Source organism: Cornus florida, unplaced genomic scaffold (genome assembly GCF_030987335.1).
Source record: "Cornus florida cultivar Cherokee Brave unplaced genomic scaffold, ASM3098733v1 CherokeeBrave_3.0.0_Hap2_Chr04, whole genome shotgun sequence".
In the NCBI taxonomy this organism is placed as follows: domain Eukaryota; kingdom Viridiplantae; phylum Streptophyta; class Magnoliopsida; order Cornales; family Cornaceae; genus Cornus; species Cornus florida.
In genome coordinates this window covers 59,545,249-59,563,574 of record NW_026775574.1, presented here as the reverse complement: position 1 = coordinate 59,563,574, position 18,326 = coordinate 59,545,249, and the positions used below count along the sequence as shown (strand labels likewise).

General features: G+C 36.9%; 1 pseudogene; it reads left to right on the top strand.

Annotated features, from left to right (window-relative positions):
- Positions 1-6,227: 6,227 nt before the first annotated feature.
- Positions 6,228-12,648, top strand: LOC132305019 (receptor-like protein kinase FERONIA; annotated as a pseudogene).
- Positions 12,649-18,326: the final 5,678 nt, after the last annotated feature.

The window sequence follows — 18,326 nt, the reverse complement described above, 5'->3', positions numbered from 1 at the left end:
ATTTTCCTTTTAACCTGATCTTGCAAAAGCTTGATCCTAGGAATCTAGCTTACATCCTGAAAATCCTTTATTTAAAAGTAATTGAACAACTACCTCTTTATTGATGACAAAACTTCCACATCATTCTAAATAAGTAGGATGTCATCAATATATATAGAATTAGAAAAATAATGACATTCCCTTGTACACTCGTGATTTATTCACTAAGAAATCTTCTGGTATCTTTTTGTAAATTAACTTGCCTTCCATAGGAATCACCCTACTAGAAAGTTCTACAAGATCCCAGAATTTATTAGAATACATAGATTCCAACTCTGATTTCATAGTAACTCACCAAAAAGATCTGTATCCACATCGGTTCACGCTTCCGTGTAGCTTACTGGGTCCAACTCATGTTTAACAGGGATGTCCATAATGGTCTCACCTAAAAACATGATTCTGTCGAATTGGATGATAATCCTCCCACTACATCAATGTACCGATGCAAGAATCTGTGTAGTAGATGATGCTAACGCATCAATAGGGAATTCATATATTATTCTCAATCTCTATAATAAGTGTGTTCACATGTGGTACATCTGGTACTCATACCAAATTCTCTAACATTATGCTACTAGGTATGTGATTCATAATATGATTCTCCTATAGATAAACAGTGAGCGAAAACAATCAATTTTTATCTTTGAGATCATAAAATAATCCATCCTAGTGACATTTAGAGTAGCTATCAAATCTAGCATGCCTATGATCTGCTTCCAACTTACTTGTCCATATCAAGCGCACATGTGCAAGACTACCCCATATGTGCATATGATTCAAACTAATATTTAGTAAAAAACACAGCTCAACGGTATCCTTGAGACAGACTAAGATGGAATGCAGTTCATAATGCGTATCGATGTCATTAATGCTAAACTCTTAAATGAAAGAGATAATGTAGCATAGCTGATCATAGATCTAACCATGTTAAGTGGAATTCTGTTATTCCTATTTGACACCTAAATACATTTAGCGTCAATTACGGAAAACTGGTACATAATACCCTCATTGACCATATAGTCTTTGCACTATCCCAAGAAATACTCATATCCTCGATCAGATCGAAGTGTCTTGATAAGTTTACCTAATATGTGTTCCACATCAGTCTTAACCTTCTCAGAAAATACCAAGAGTTTAAGACTTGTGTTGCATCAGATAAACTTATCCAAAACGTGAGTAATCTTGCTTGGATGTTCATAAGACCACACGTGTCAGTGTGTACCGACTCCAATTGTCCTTTATGTCTATTTCATCTGGCTGATTAAGCCCTAAGAGTTATCTATCCTTCAAAACAGGGTTCACAAGTTTGGTTTAGGCTCCCCTGCCTCACTAGATAATTAACCTTCTTTGACCAATCTTTGAATCTTATTTTGATTGATAACAACCCAAAAATAGACATTAAAAATACAATGAGTCAGGAATAACAATTTTTCTCTTAACATTCAATCTAGAAGATGCAACATTAGTTTCTCCATCCTGCAAATCTTAAGAGTTTGTGATTATAGTATATTAACCATCTTTCAATGCACCAGAAGCAATCGCATGTCTATTCAATTTTATAAAACCAGTTTTACAAAATAACAACACAGTTTTTATAAACCAAAAGTGAAATAAGAATGAGATTACGTTTCACTTCTGTGCATAAAGATAGTTCTCTAATACTAATATCCTCATACTCTCTAATTTCAGATGTAATACTCCCACTGACTTAATTACAACCTTGGCATGATAAATATATATCCATATCATCAAGGCTTCTGGATTCCTGAAATCCTTACAATAAATTGCAAACATGGTTAGTGGCTCCAGAATCTATCCATCAGGAATTAATAAACGCAACCACATAACATGGCTCAATGATTAAATATATATTTTCCTATGCCACGTCATTGCTTAAACAGTTCGTCCTTTAGTGTTTTAGTTAGCGACAAAAGAAACAGTTTTCTTCGCCCTCAACATACATTGCCTTATTCCCTTTAACCTTTTTGAATACCCATGTTTTGTGCTAGTCTAGTCCTATTATCATCCTTCTTCTTTGCTTTGCCCGTCCACTTGGGCCTAGAAGAAGATGGTATAGACTAGGTTAGATTGATAGGAACGCCCATACTCTTAATTATCCCTTCATCTGTTATCAATTCTATAAGAATATCAGTGAGTATGAACTCAAACTGATTCCTTATTTAGTTCACTCTAACAGAGTCGAACGAGTTTGGTAACAAGGCAATAATCATGTTAACTTGAAACTTACCACCCAAGTCAGCCTTATTGATCTCCGGCTAATTTTTAAATAATAACAATTATTTTCCAAAATTCGATTTCATACTGGAGTTCCTTAGGTTATCTTGATGGTGTTCAAGTCTGACATAGTACGTAGGCATAAGCCCTATCTAATCTCACCAAAACATTATATTGACATTTAACATGATGCTTAAAGAAAATAAAATAATGTAAATGTTAGTTTTGGAGCGTATTCGAGATAAACTCTAGAATATTGCACCAAGTCATCTCATTTGCCTTATTTCACTTATTCAAAGCATTAATGTTCTCTTGGGTATCTTAAAGTAAAAGGATTAAGTTTAGGAGTAGTAAATACGTTTGTACCCTTACGTTGTGAATAAAATATCTAAATTCCTTTCCCAGTCAATATTAATGAGGTCCAAACACATTGAATATGTCAGCAAGCCGATAAATTTGATAAGACATAAATAATCTGAATATAAATGCATTCATACAATATGCAAGGTGAATTATTAATTCTGTCATGCATATTTAAAATTAAAATGAGCTTGTTAACCACATAATACAATAAATCTCAATCGAACAAGAGATCATTATTATTATTGGTGAACAATCCCTTTTAATTAATGCGGGTCCCTCAACTCTGTAGCATAATAAATCAACCAATTCTATAAGTCAATAACTTATCATTTTGGAGGAGTTCATTATTACTATTATTGAGATTCATTTGCTATTAGGCGAGCACTTCCATTAAAATAATAATATGTGGGTCACTTAACCACTGCATGAAAAATCGAATAACCAATACGCCAATAACTTATTCGGTTGGCGAAATTCATTATTGCTATTGGCGGGTAAATCCCATCATTTCCATATCTCTTAAGACAATGCCTTGTCTATCATATGAAATGATTCCCGATTTAATTTAGCCTTTCTAAAATCACCTAGTATAGACCACTTCGTTGGGAAGCTAACACTATTGATTTTAGATTGAGTGTATAACGTTATTAAAACTCTAACGAAAAATTAAACATTAAATATGTTGTCATTATAATCTAGACTCTTTAAATCATGCGTAGGGCCTTATTTTTAAAGATCTAATTACAATGAACATTTAATATTTGTATTTTCATGAGACAACCATTCTTGTAATATTAAGACTCTTCAAATCATGCGTGGGGCCTTATTTTGAAGATCTAATTACAATGGTATTAATAACGAAGGCCATGGGGCAATGTATAAAAATCCCCGCTCCCACTCAATTTTTAATCATTCATAATTAGGGTTTTCATTTTATTCATTTACATGATATAATGCATGCAAAACGTCTTGATTTTAATCCAATTAAATTTAGAAAATATTTGGACTTTAAACGATTCACTAATATTTAATTTGAAGCACACTTTAAAAAAAATAATTTATAAAAAATAATTTTGCGTTTCCCAATAAGTGCCCTCAAATTAACTAGTAATCAGATCCAATTAATTTTCATAACTTAATTAATATAAATCAAGCCATTTAAATAAATATCATGGATCCAATGCATGAATAATAATTAATTAACAATTATATATTCTATGCATTCCATACATTGCATAAATAAATAAATAACAGATAAAACAAATAAAACGGCCAATGGAATCAGCTTTTAACATTTAACTACTCTAAGTATCGCGGTTGATCATCCATCGGCTTGCAAACACCCACATAAGGCTGGTACGCACCAGGAGAAGCAAAACACCGCTTGGAACGCGCTTGGAGGGCCCCACACGCGCTCACACGCGCCTGGGGCATGCTGCAGGTGAAGGCACGCGCCCCCATGCGCTGGCACGCGCCTGCACGCGCGTGGAGGCCATACAACCTTGGCTGGCACGTGCAATGCACGTGCCAGCATATGTCACCTCCTAGCGCGTGTTCCTCACGCACCAGGCTCACCTCCTATGCACCACATCTGATTCCAGCCTCCTCCGACGCCTCTTCTCGCCGCCGGCGATGCTCCGGCCACCGGAAAAACGCCGAAAAATTCCAGAAAAATCAGAAAAATTCCCAGAAAATTAAATTAAGCCTCAAAAAATTCCAGAAAAATTTCAAAAAATTCAAAAAAATTCCAGAAAATTACTGAAGCATAATTTAACCCTTTTGGACCTTCTTGAAGCTTCATAGCATCCTTTGATGAATATTACATGGCTTTAAAAATATTTACAACTTGAAATACAATGGGAAAAATAAATTACATCATTGAACTTTCAAACGGCTAAATCAAAGCCTTAATTACATTCATCCAAAGATAAAATTACATTCAATATTCCTATAAGTTTCATCCATGGCCCAACCATACATCATCATTCATTCACAATTATTCATACATCATCATGTATCAATATATATCAACATATTAAATCATACATCAACATATATCAATAAAAAAATATATGAATATAATTTTGGATCCATGAATGATGATTTTCATAAAATCATGATCTCTAGTAATGAATCAAACCATGCTCTGATACCACTGTTGGGAAACGTGCAAGTTTTAAAAACTTTTTGAGGGATTTTCTTTCACAGATCTTGATTCATCACATAGAGACAAGTTTTATGCAAAAATAAAATATGATCTATCATTCAATTAAAAGATTGAATACTTACATTAAGATTTGAGTAAACCTTAGATCTCTCCTCTAAAGTGAATGTTCTCACTTATTGTAGATCCATTTTGCTAGACACCTTTTCCATGGATCTCCATCTTTTCGATAATTGTTTTGCCTTTAGGAATCACTCATATGCCTCCATGAATGACCTTGGAAAACTAAGCTTGTGGGAGCCTCCATTAGATGAGAACATAAACCCTAATTTTCTAGAGAGAGAAAATATATATTCCTTTTTCCTTCTACCAAAAATCACCCCCTAAAATATACATAGACCATGTATATTTATAGGCAACATAAAAATAAAGAAAAGGAAATAACAAATTCCTTCTCCATCTCTAATTCATATGTCTCAAATCTAATATGATTCCAATATCAAGTTGGGCTATGAGTGAGAATCCATTGGGCCTATTATTTTATTGGCTACAATGAATTAATAATTGGCCCGGTCCATTGACCCAATTCAATTAATTCATAAATTAATTTCTACTCCACTAAAAGAAATTAATTGAACTCCAATTAAATAATAAATAACCTCTAAGTCAATATTGCACTTTGACCCCTCTATGCATAATTAGTTATCGGATAAATAAAACCATCAATCCGACTACTTAATTAATATATCTATTTTGGTACCTCTGATTATTTCTGGTTCGATCACAATAAAACATTTGTTTGACAAAAATAATAATTTAAATAAATAAATATATAATAAATCATTTTGTCTAAAAACACGCGAAGGCCTTCGAATTTACTTTGTGATCAACCATAATCAATACAAAATAAATACAAGTAGCAATGATGCAAATATTGAAAATATAACCCTCTAACTATTAATTACATAACTACCCAAAGTGTCGGTCTAAGGATCCCGAAGAATCCGCCGAACAAATCAAAGTAATTATTAATTAATAAAAGAGTCTATACTTTTCTCATGCTTAAGAGTCAAATGTCATGACGGTGATAGGGAGTAATTGCATACGACGGCTCTCGCAATATATCTCAACCTAACGCGGATCCAGTTCAAGTCTTAATTAATTATGAGTCCATCCATAATTACCGACTATGAACAATTTATAATTACTATTTATATATCATGCATTGATTGCCATCACATACATATATATAAATATTTCTTGTAATTACAAGGACACTATCAATTTCATAGTGAATCGAAACATAATACATTGAATTCACCAATTATATAAATCATAAATATTTCAGATATGTCAGGAACATATGTCACTATAATCCAGATAGGAATTTGCTATGCCAGGGCATATAAATCCCAACAAAAAGTTCATCCGTTTGCACTTCTACCCTTCTCAATACCAAAACATGGACCCCTCCAAAGCCGCCTACTCCGTCGAAGCCAATCAATTCACTCTTCTCAGCAACTTCAGTGCCTCTCTAACAACTGCTTCTCTTGGCCTTGACTATCTAGTCAATGCATAAACATAGAAGATCAAGATCAAACTTTGGACATCAAGTTCACTCCGTCTTCAACTCCTTCCGATGCACACGCTTTCATCAATGGAATTGAGATTGTCTCCATGCCTACCAATCTTTATTACTCCCCGGCCGAGGCACGGGCACGAGATGGTATTAAATTAATCGGCCAGGAAAACGACACTGCTCTTGAGACCGTATACCGATTAAATATTGGTGGGGCACCGATTTCACCCATGAAGGACACCGGCATGTTCAGAAGCTGGGACTCTGACGACGACTACGTTTCAAACATAGGGGCTCTTCCAGTTAACACCAGCTTTGAAGTTATCTTCACCAAAGTACCCAATTACACTGCACCGGACGGAGTATACCAAACCGCTCGGTCCATGGGAAACAACAAAACAGAGAACGAGAATTACAATCTCACTTGGAATTTGCCTGTGGATTGGGGTTTTAGGTACCTGGTCAGACTACACTTCTGTGAGTTTCAAGTTGAGGTGACAAAGCAAAGTGACGGGGTATTTACTATTTTCATAGCGAATGGGACGGCCGAGAGGCAAGCCGATGTGATCGTTTGGGCAGAAAGAAATCATATCCCGGTTTATAAAGATTATGAAGTGATTATGGGGAGTCAAGAAAGAGATCAAAAGAAACAGGATCTGTCCATAGCTCTGCATCCTAATCCGGAAACACGGACTGTTTACTCTGATGCCATCTTGAATGGGATAGAGGTTTTCAAACTCAGTGACTATTCCGGCAATCTCGCCGGACTCAACCCTGACCCAGTTCCAACACCGGCTTCACCATCTACTCCACAACCAGCGAAGAAGGAAAACCGAAGAACTACACCAGTCGCAGCCGTTGTCGGCGGTGTTCTTTCTGCTGTGGTCGTGCTCTCTGTTCTTGGTTTCTTAATATTCCGGCGACGAAGGAGAGTTGAGAAATCAGGTGGAAGAGCATCATGTTGGGGCTCGATCTCCTACGACGAACAAAAAAGGACAAAATGGATTGCTCACTTTTACCTAGGGCTGCAATTTGGGCGGGTTAGCCCAGCCCAGCCTAGCCCTAACTCAGAAATTTTGAAATTTGGACATACAATTCACAAATCGGGTTATGTTCAGGTTGGGTTTTGTCAATACCCAGACATATTCGAGTTGGGTTCGGGTTGAACCCGAATCCAACCCAAAACCCAAAATTAATTTTTTTTTTTTTTTTTTTTTCTCCTCTCTCTCTCCTCTTTCTTCTTTCTCTTTCTCTCTTTGCCGGAGATCTGGGTTGCTTCTTCTTGAGCCGTCTGGTCGTGGTTGTTTGATCCTGAGCCAGCCTCGATGTGATGTTGCTTCTTCTTTCCGGCGATGGCACCTGCCTCCTCGCCGGAGATCTGGGTTTCCTCTCCCTCGCTCTGGCGATTTCGCCAAAGGACGGCGGTCTCTTTGAGACCTTCGCAGGGCACTTCTTTGACGGTTTCTTCTTCGGGTGGCGGTGGAGGAGGAGCTCTGCAATTGGCATCAGATTCCAGCAAGTGGTGGTGGTGATTTGGAGGAACCACATCTGGGTTTAAAATAAATAAATAAAATTAACACCGAGAATATTCGGTTTTGAACTTTTAATTATTGCAACATATAGATAAACTGAAATATATAGGTTTTGAAATTCTGATTCTTGTAGATTTAGTACTTTGCAGTTGCAGATAGAGAGAGAGAAGGCAAGTTCAGAGTTGGGAACGAGAAGAGAGTTGGAGGCGGCGATTGGGGAGGCTGAATTGATTTGCCCTAAATATATATATATATATATATATATATAATAAAAAATAAAAAAAACTCAACCCGTCAACCCAACCCAACCCGTCCGAAAATATTCGATTCGGGTTATGACCACAACCCATGTTAGGTACAATTCGGGTTGGTCCAACCCAACTCGATTCGGGTTGAGGTTGGGTTGGGGCTGGGCTAGGTTGGGCCAACCCAACTTGCAGCCCTACTTTTACCGTCTGATTTTTGTCGTCACTTTATTTTTGTTGAAATCAAAAGCGCGACTAATAACTTCGACAATGCTTTCATCGTTGGACGTGGAGGGTTTGGGGACGTGTATAAAGGGTCTATAAACGATGGTGCCACCCAAGTTACGATCAAACGATTGAAACAAGGGTCCCAACAAGGGGTTTACGAGTTCAAGACAGAGATCGAGTTGCTCTCTCAGCTCCGTCACCTCCATCTCGTGTCTCTGATTGGCTATTGCAACGAGAAAGGTGAGATGATCCTTGTTTATGATTACATGTCCCGTGGGACTCTCAGTGATCATCTCTACAGCACTGACAATCCTCTGCTCCCGTGGAGGCAACGCCTCCAAATCTGCCTCGGCGCTGCGCGTGGGTTGCATTACCTCCATGCAAGTGCGAAGCACAAGGTCATTCACCGCGACGTGAAGACCACCAATATTTTGTTGGATGATAAATGGGTCGCCAAGGTCTCGGATTTTGGATTGTCCAAATTAAACCCCAGTGACATCTCCGATGCCTACATTAGCACCATGGTTGTGATACCCCTCGATTCTAGAGCCACGAGTGATCAAGTCCGAGCACAGATCCGAGGGATACCAGACAATTAATATGTAAACAAGCAGAAATAAAACTGAAATAAGAACAAAATAATAATACGCTGAAAGAAATCTAATATAAGAACTCAAACTTGAAATAAATAAATTAATATGATTTAAAACCGTACAACTCGGGAATCCACCTAGTGGACCCCTAATCCCAAATCCTTGAATAAATTTACAGAATTAAAATCCAAAATTAAAATAAAAAGGAAATCCTATGTAACCGGAAGAGTGAGTGTCTGTATCTGCATCAACACGATCCAGCTCTAAGCCTGGTACTGTCGAACACCTGAAAAATAATAGAGTGGGTCAGGCCCACATGCAAGTCCTGATCTACTACGATCCAAACAGTAATCCGATACGCAGATACATCCTAGAAAGACTCAATAATATCTAGAGTAGTCCATATATGTATATATAGTACACACTATAGGACGCTCGCTAGTCCAGTAGGTCTGTCTCAGCCTGAATAGAAGGTAACATGCAAATACGCACCCTAAGGTGGGCATGAGTACCTAGTCCTACCAGGGAACAACACCTATGTCCAGTTATCCATCCTAGGCGATATACGCGCCCTAACCATGGTCCTAAGACTCAAGCTCATACCATGGCACATATAATAAATATATAAAGTCCGTACTCCTCCTAATACAAAATATCATCCATCTGTGTAGTAGTCTGATATCTATATAAAAATAAATCCATTCTAAAACCATAGTAGATCATTCAATTCACAATTGATATGACACATGTAGGTGATGGACTTAACCTTTATGGTTAATCCATACCTGAATCCAAATTGGGTCGGACTTAGTGTTTTGAACTAATCCATTCCCAATATAGGTAGGTCTTAGTGTTTTGAACTAAGCCATCCCTAATATGACACCGTCCCATACCGGTTCATATACATCCATATAAGTGGGACTTAACCTTTTTATGGTTAATCCAACTCATTCCAAATTAGGTAGGACTTAGTGCTTGAACTAATCCTTTCCTAGTATGTCACCGTCCTATACCGGTACATACAATCCTCCAGTTAACATAGTTGATAAATCAATATTAAATAACCATCAACCATTATCCATAATATGCACAAGATAAGTTAATTCATGTACATAAATATTAGACATTTAATGCAGAGCCCAAAATCCAACTCTAATAATGTAAATTGATACATAATTTGCACACATTTACATTCTCCAACATAATCCCTGAATTGATACCATTTAAGTATCAAATAAATCCAAATTAAGCATAAGGAAAATTAGTTAATTCCCAACACTTCAAATACTATAGAAATATGATTTATATGTATATTTAAATCATACATAACAACCTTGCCAAGCTCCGGTATATAAACCTACCAAATCCTCCAATATAATCCATGAATTGATACAGTTAATAGAAATTTGAGTATCAATTAAACCCAACCTAAGTATAGTTGATTTCTAATTAATTCACCATACTTAACACTGTGGAAAAATACAATTTTACCCAATTAAATCATCCATACGACTTGTTAAGTTCAAGTGGATACAACAATGTACACTACACTAAGTTTCCCTTAGACTTTGTATTTCTCCCTCAATTAATCCCAGTTTAAATTAATGTTCCTAAAGACTAAGTTTAGGTTTAAAGTAGTTCCATACAGTGTTTAAAATAATTTAAATGAAGTCCTAATACACTGCACAGTCAAAACCACGCACAAAATCACACAGTAATGCAATTTCTGGGCAAGAGCAGGCTCCAAAATTTAAGAGCCTGCTCTATTTAAAGGGAGAGCCGGCTCTAGGCTCCAAGAGCCGGCCCTAGGGCTGCAAGAGCCGGCTCCCCCATCCTTGGGAGCCGGCTCTAAGAGTAGGAGGAGCCTGCTCTTCCTCTCTTAGATGCCGTCGTCTGTTTTTGCGTCTTCTTCTCCAACTCCGGTGATTACAGAGCCTCTGTGGTATGATCTAATTCTTATTCTAGGTTCAATATTAGTCCTAAACAAGTTTAAACCACCGAGATCCAACCCTAACATGCGTAGGAACACAAGTTCTAAAGCAACAACTACAACACCTCTGTTAACCAATTTTAAGCAAGCTGCGACAGATTTAGTTCAGATTAATTTGATGCAATTAAATACTGTTCTAAAATCTTGTTCCAGGGATTAAACTCATTCTCAGAATAATTGTAAGGCATCCAATCATATTACTAATCTCAATAAAACAGGCTTAAACGTAAAAGACACAGATAGCAGAAAATCAACCAGTATGCAAAACAGTTAACTTACTGAGATCAAATAAATTCATATCTGCATGGAAAACATGTTATTATGTTTGTGTCAATCCGTTTTATCTTTTATTAAAACCCTGAAGTCTAACCAAGCATGCACAGAACACGAATTAAGGGGAAAGAATATAACAGAGACTTGCCTGCAATTTCAGAGTTTGAAACTATAAACCACCGTCTCTGAGTGTTAAACCACCCTTGCTACTCCTACTACAGTCCAGTAATACACACCAAACTTCCATCCTTGATTCTGTTTTGTGAACCACCCAAACTCCTACTCCGGTTCTCTCTGTATCTTTCTGGTTTCCACTACCAATTTAGGGCTCTGTTTGTAGTTTACAGAACATACGTTTATTCTGTTCTCCAAACCCTAAACCATGTATTGCTTTATATTTATAGGTGTATATTAATACCCTAGTCCACGAATAATCAGAGACTAAGCCCTAATCTCCATCCTAACCGGCCCATGAAACTATCTCAGTTCTAACCTACGGCGGCTCACCTATACGTAAATTATAAGCCAAAAAAATACAACTGTTATCCTAAGTTACCATACAGAAAATAAATAACATTACATTAATTAAATAAAACAATTCAATAAGTATAGTAATTAAACAGGTAATAAATCCGAGTTACATATTACTAAGGCAATCAATTTAAATAAATTCAAATAATATAATTAAATCAATCTCAATTAACATGTAAATTAAATACACACAAATATTAATTAAATTAATTAAACAAACACAATTAATCACTTAAGAAAAACAAAACAACTAAGTCATATAACAAAAATCAATTAATCAATGAAAAATAAAGTTAAATTTCCAATCCTATCCTTTTGAAAACTAGGGGTATTACAATGGTGAAGGGCAGTTTCGGGTATTTGGATCCAGAATACTATCAACGTCAGCAATTGACAAAGAAGTCAGACGTGCATTCTTTTGGTGTTGTGTTGTTTGAGGTATTGTGTGCAAGGCCGCCACTGAATAGGGCGCTGGATATAGATCAAGTGAGCTTAGCTGGGTGGGCCCGCAAATGTTATCAAAACGGTAATCTTGATCAGATCATTGATCCGCATCTGATCGGGAATATTAAGCCAGAGTGTTTGAAGAAATTCACAGAGATAGCGGTGAGGTGTTTGGATGATGAGGGAATCAAACGGCCATCAATGAACGAAGTAGTGTGGACCCTGGAGTTTGCGTTATAGCTGCAAGTGAGTGAAGAGGAGGGAATCAAAATTGATGGGGCTGGTGTAGGATTTAAGAAAAGGAATCTCAACCGTCAGATTGGGCTAGTAGGCGATGATGATGGACACATGTCAGGCAGTGGGGTGATGATTACTGGGACGAGTTTCATTACTGATGTGTTCTCTGAGATCAAGAACCCTAGCTGGCGTTGAAATATGGTCAATGATGGAAATTATTAGATTGTTCAATTTATGTGGCCTCGATTAATTACAATGGAAATTATTAGATTGTTCAAATTATGTGGCCTCTAGTAATTACAAATTGTCACGTAGTTATTATACCACTCGACCATTATAATGCATAAAAATTGAATCATTGAAAGAAAATGAGAGTTTTTAGTTAAACTTATTCAAGTTCCGATTGACGTCCCGAAGAGTGTTTTAATGAGTAGAGATTGAATCTTTGAATGAAAATATCTCAATCGAGGTATCTATTATGCCACTAGACCATTTTAATGTATAAAGATTAAATCTTTGAAAAAAATGAGAGATTAAATATGTGTTTTTATTTAATTTTTGTCAATTTATAATTATGTGTGTCTTTGAATTAATGTAATTTTTTCAACTGGTTGGTGGAATATAATTTGTTCAACTGTTTTAACTATCTTATAATGTGTTGAGACTATTTTGACATGCAGATTGTACATCTCATTAAATGTTTTAAAAATTATATTATATTTACTAAAATTCTAAATGGGATCGATTTTGAGACCACTAATATTTTAGTTGTCCATGGACTCATAATTCACAATTAAGAAAGTCTAAAGAGGAGAGTGTTTTAAAGCATTAATTCATTTATTTCGATAATTGTATTTTTCTTTAATAAAATGAATGGTCACTCAACTTTTCTAAAGTATATTACAATCCATGTGTCCTTTCTATAAACTTAAAGTACATGGATGATGGACCAAGTGGGACATTGTAGAATTTTTTAAATATAAATAATAAAAATTAATTTTTTGGTTCTATGCAATACATTTTTTAGAATTTGATTACAATGTGATTATTGATATTTGATGAATTAGGTTGTATTTTTTAATTTTACAGTCTAATTCAAAATATAAATTTATACATTTGAATTGTGATTTTTTAACTTTACCTGGTGGTGCTTAATCTTAACGGTTCATATATAAATTTTCATAATGAAAAGAAAGACTTAAATATATTTGTTTATTGAGAAATTGTTGAAATGTATTCTAATGATTTAATCTTCACTCAATACTACCATCAAGTCATCCTCTTTAATTAATATAGTGTTCTTTATTTCTATATATTGAGGCCATAAAACCCAAATGGCGAACAAAGACAAAGAGGAAAAAGAAAAAGAAAAATGGTAAAGTTTCTTGATTTAAAGGTATTGAGTAGGGTATGAATCAAAGACAAAAAAGAAAAAGAAAATCACGAACAATTGCTCTAAAATTATGAATTGATATGATTTTTGTAAAAATAAAAATAAAAAATAAAATATTGAAATTCTAATTTTCACCATTCAATTAAAAAGATATACATGAGATACGGCACAAGGCCCTTATTGAAAAAAGTGACTATCACGTTTTCCCATCTTCCATTTTGGTTAACAATGAGTGACAAAGCTTGGGCTTGAGGCCATAAAAACCCAAATGGCGAAAATGGACTGATGCTTGGGCTTGAGGCCATAAAACCCAACATGAAGCCTGTTTATACGTTTTGTGGTACTATTTTTTATTTTTTTTTATTAATTCCATAAAAAAAATATAATTACTAAGCCTTTTCAAATGATCACAGCCTCACAGCTCTTAGAATTCATAAATAAGCCAGTATTTCATTTTAAAAGGTCTTTAAAAATTAATTGAAAATTATTAAAATTCACTAAAATCCATTTATATTGGATTGTGTTGTAAAAGGTTTTGTATCCGTGCATTTTGAACCTTGATTGAATAATATTCAAAATTATGATAATCGATTTTATTATATTACATAATTACACTGAATCACTGATAAAGATCTAGGCTCTGTTTGGGGGAGCTTTCTGAAGTGAAAAGTTTTTTCATTTTAAACGGCTTATAAGAATGACTTTGCAAGATCAAATTTGAAAATAAAAAGCCGTTTGGTTAACATCACTTTGAAAATTCTTTTTATTTGAAAAAGTGATTTTCCACACATGATGCGCGTTTGGTAACAAAATGACCAAAAGTCCTTCTACTATTAAATAATTACAAGTTTTCGATCATATCCTTACATAATATTTAACTAACCTTACATCAAACGCAATTATTGAAGCATATTAGCACCAGTTTTGTCATCCCTAAAAAACACAAAAAGCATTACAATTAATATATTTACATATTCTAATAATTGCCACAAAAAACATTGCCATGACAAACAAGCCATTTTCCTGAATAAATAAAATTCATTCAACCAATTAAATATATATATATATATATATATATATATATATATATATATATATAATTATTTTTTATTTATTTTTTGGTAAATTATACACAACTTCATTTTATTTTTATTTTTTTCTTAAAAAAAAATTCATGTATTCATAGACATAGAAGAACAATTACTTGACTTTTTGCTCATTGAAATTAAGGGTGAGTAAACTATTTGCTCTTCCCCCCTTTATATGATTAACATCAGAAGTGCTGAAAATTCATACACCACAAAAAATTCGTTAAACTTCCATGGCTTTTGATTTATGAACACTAGACCTAGTCAGGATACTAGTTAATCGGTCTTGAACTAATACATAGAGCCAATGCTGTTAAAAATACAACACCAAAAGCATGATCATGAAATAATGCACTGAGAGTTCTATAATGCTAACACTTGAGACAAGTAAATGAAGAATGAAACCTCAGATGTCAATTGATCCCTTAAGAGTGGGTACGGTACTGGATCAAAATTTAATTAGTGCTTAGGTCTCTTTTGATGCATTTAAACTTAACTAGTTAAGCTTGTATGAATCTAATAATGTTTATGTACTATATGTTTATGGACTTGTTTATGGACTTGTTGTTCAAAAGGGATAAACTTTATTCATCAATTTAAATTCATATTACATGCTATTACATTCAAATTAAGTACTACACCAAGAAAGAATATGAAAGAGAATGGAATCCAAAGAGCACCTAAAATCTGACCTCTAAATTGGGACCAAAGAGTGAAAATCTGGTTACAAGTCGGCGGCGCACGCCAATGGTGGCAATGGCTCCGTGGTGAAACACAGAGAGTGGAGATCCATATGCAATCAATATCTGAAGAGGCTTCTGCCAGGGTGAGCATGAGGCATTAATAGAGGCGCCAAAGTCAAAGATCCAGGAGGGCCCAGAAAGACCTTTGTGGTCAGCTGTTAGCCCCTTGACATTTTGTCCAGGGGAAGACATGGGCATTCAAGGCCATGCCATGTCTTGGTAACACTTTGGCTTTGGTTAGACAGCCATGAGGATGCTTAATGGGTTGTCAGTATGCACAGGATGCTCAGCGTGCACACAAGATGCTCAAAAGGATGCTCAGCGTGCACTGGGGATTCCCAGTGGCATTTTCGTAAATATGGCGAAAAAGTGAAGTTTGGAGTTTTGACTCAAGATCTTTATGGGAGGTACCTTGAGTCCATAGAAGATGGTTGGCGCAGACGGCACTCGATTTGGATGTCGGGAAAGGCCTGAAAGACCATTATGACTCCACAAGCATGGGTGATGTTTACTTCCGTTAAAGTGCTGAATTTCCTTAAAACTATACTAGGGAGGGGTCTATTGAGCACATCGGTTGGGCTATGGCATGGCTTGCTTAGAGGGCTTAGCCAACGTGCATGGGCACGTGTTGCACCACTCCAAGATGGTTGCACAAGAGGGGAGCATCCAAGATATTGAACGACAAACAAGTGGGCACCGACGCATGTGCTGGTGTGCAGCGACGCGCTCACGGGCGTTCAGGTGGGTGCGTGGGCAGGCGTCCAACTTGGTGCGCGCACGGACGTGCAGTGGCGCGCGCATGAGCGTCCACACGGGCGTGCAGGCGCCTGCACATGGGCATTCAAGCACAGCGCACGTAGATGGGCACCAGTGTGTGCACCGGGGTGCAGCAGCGCGCTTATGGGCGTGCACCTGGGCGTGCACATGGTCGTGCATGGCTTGGCATGCTGTGCACTCAGAGACATCTATATTTGGGTTCAGACTTGTGGCCTTGACTCAAGATGGCTCGTGGACCATGGCTAGGACCATGGCATCCACATATTACTTGATGGGCAGCAGGTGTGCTTATCAAGGGAGGACCCAATCAAGAAGAGACATGGGGGAGCAGTTGAGAAAAGAGTAGTGGCTTATGTTCAGTTGTTTCATATATGTCTTGTGGCGTATATTCAGTTGTAATAAGATATATGATGTGTTGTATGTCTTATAGCAGTTTAGGGCAGTTCTTAACAGTTGGGGGTTGTCCAACTGAGTATGGCAGACTTATATAAGCAGTTGTGGGAGGAAACTGCTATGTTAGTGGGGTGAGATTGATTGGGTCATATCCTAGAAGGTTGGGCATGTCAACCTTATCTTGTGTGTGTCTAGATGCAGATACATACAACCAGTTATGGGCAGTTTTCTAGAGGGCCTATAAATTGGGATGTAAGGGGCATAGTTTAGGCAGAGAACACATTATGTGTTGAGCCTTGGTTCCTTGTACAAATTTGTGTTCCTTTGTAGTATGTTTAATATGAGCAAAGGTTGGGGTTTGTCCCTGTAAACTGTGTGTACCTTCTTTACATTTCAGTATTTTGTGTGTTGTATTGTGTGTTAACTGGGACTTGGTGGCCCCAAGTGCCATTACAGAGGCAAAAATTTGAGGTGTGTTTTAGCCCTGTAACAATTGGTATCAGAGCCCCGTTCTACGATGGCTGGAGGCAATACTCGTGAGAGAGTTTCCCGGTTGGAGGATTTTGTGGGTTTTCTTGCAGAAACTGAGGCACAAGATGGTGCAGAAAGCCTTGCTGTTCAAATCGCAAATTTGGCTTCTGAAGTGGAGCTATTAAAGACTGATCCTGATGGGTTTGGTGAATTCATGCAAGGCACCAAAGAGCAATTGACCCGTATCTCTGAAGATGTTGAGTCACTGACAGACATCTTCAAGAAGAACCTGAAAGACCTTGAAGATCAGGTGTCCCTGGTGAAGAGGGCCATTCACGGGAGTTCCAGAGGCGGTGTTGATCCTCTGTCACAGAAGATCAAGGTGCTGGATCCTAAGTCTTTCAGTGGTACCCGAAATGCCAAAGAGTTGGAGAATTTCCTGTGGGAGATGGAGCAGTATTTAAAGGCTGCCCAGATCCCTGATAGCGAGAAAGTGACCATTACAAGCATGTATCTGTCTGGTGATGCAAAACTATGGTGGCGCACACGGACAGAGGATGATGCTGCTGCGGGTAGGCCTCGGATTGAAGTTTGGGAGACCCTGAAGAAGGAATTAAAGGACCAGTTCTTACCTCAGAACACTGCATGGATTGCAAGGGAATCTCTAAAGAAATTGAAGCACACAGGTACAATTCGTAACTATGTGAAGGACTTTAGTTCCTTGATGCTAAACATTCAAAATATGTCAGAGGAGGACAAGCTCTTCAATTTCACGTCCAGATTGCAACCATGGGCTCAGGCAGAATTCCGTAGGCAAGGTGTGAGGGACTTTCCTACTGCCATGACAGCGGCAGATTGTCTTGTAAACTTCAAGATAACTGGGTCTACTACACAAGACAAGAAGAAGTCCAAGGAGGGGAAGAGAGACAAAGGCCAGTCCTTCAAATTCAAGGACAAGAAGAAGGACAAGAATCAAAAGAAGGATAAGGGCAGTGGCTTTGTCAAAGC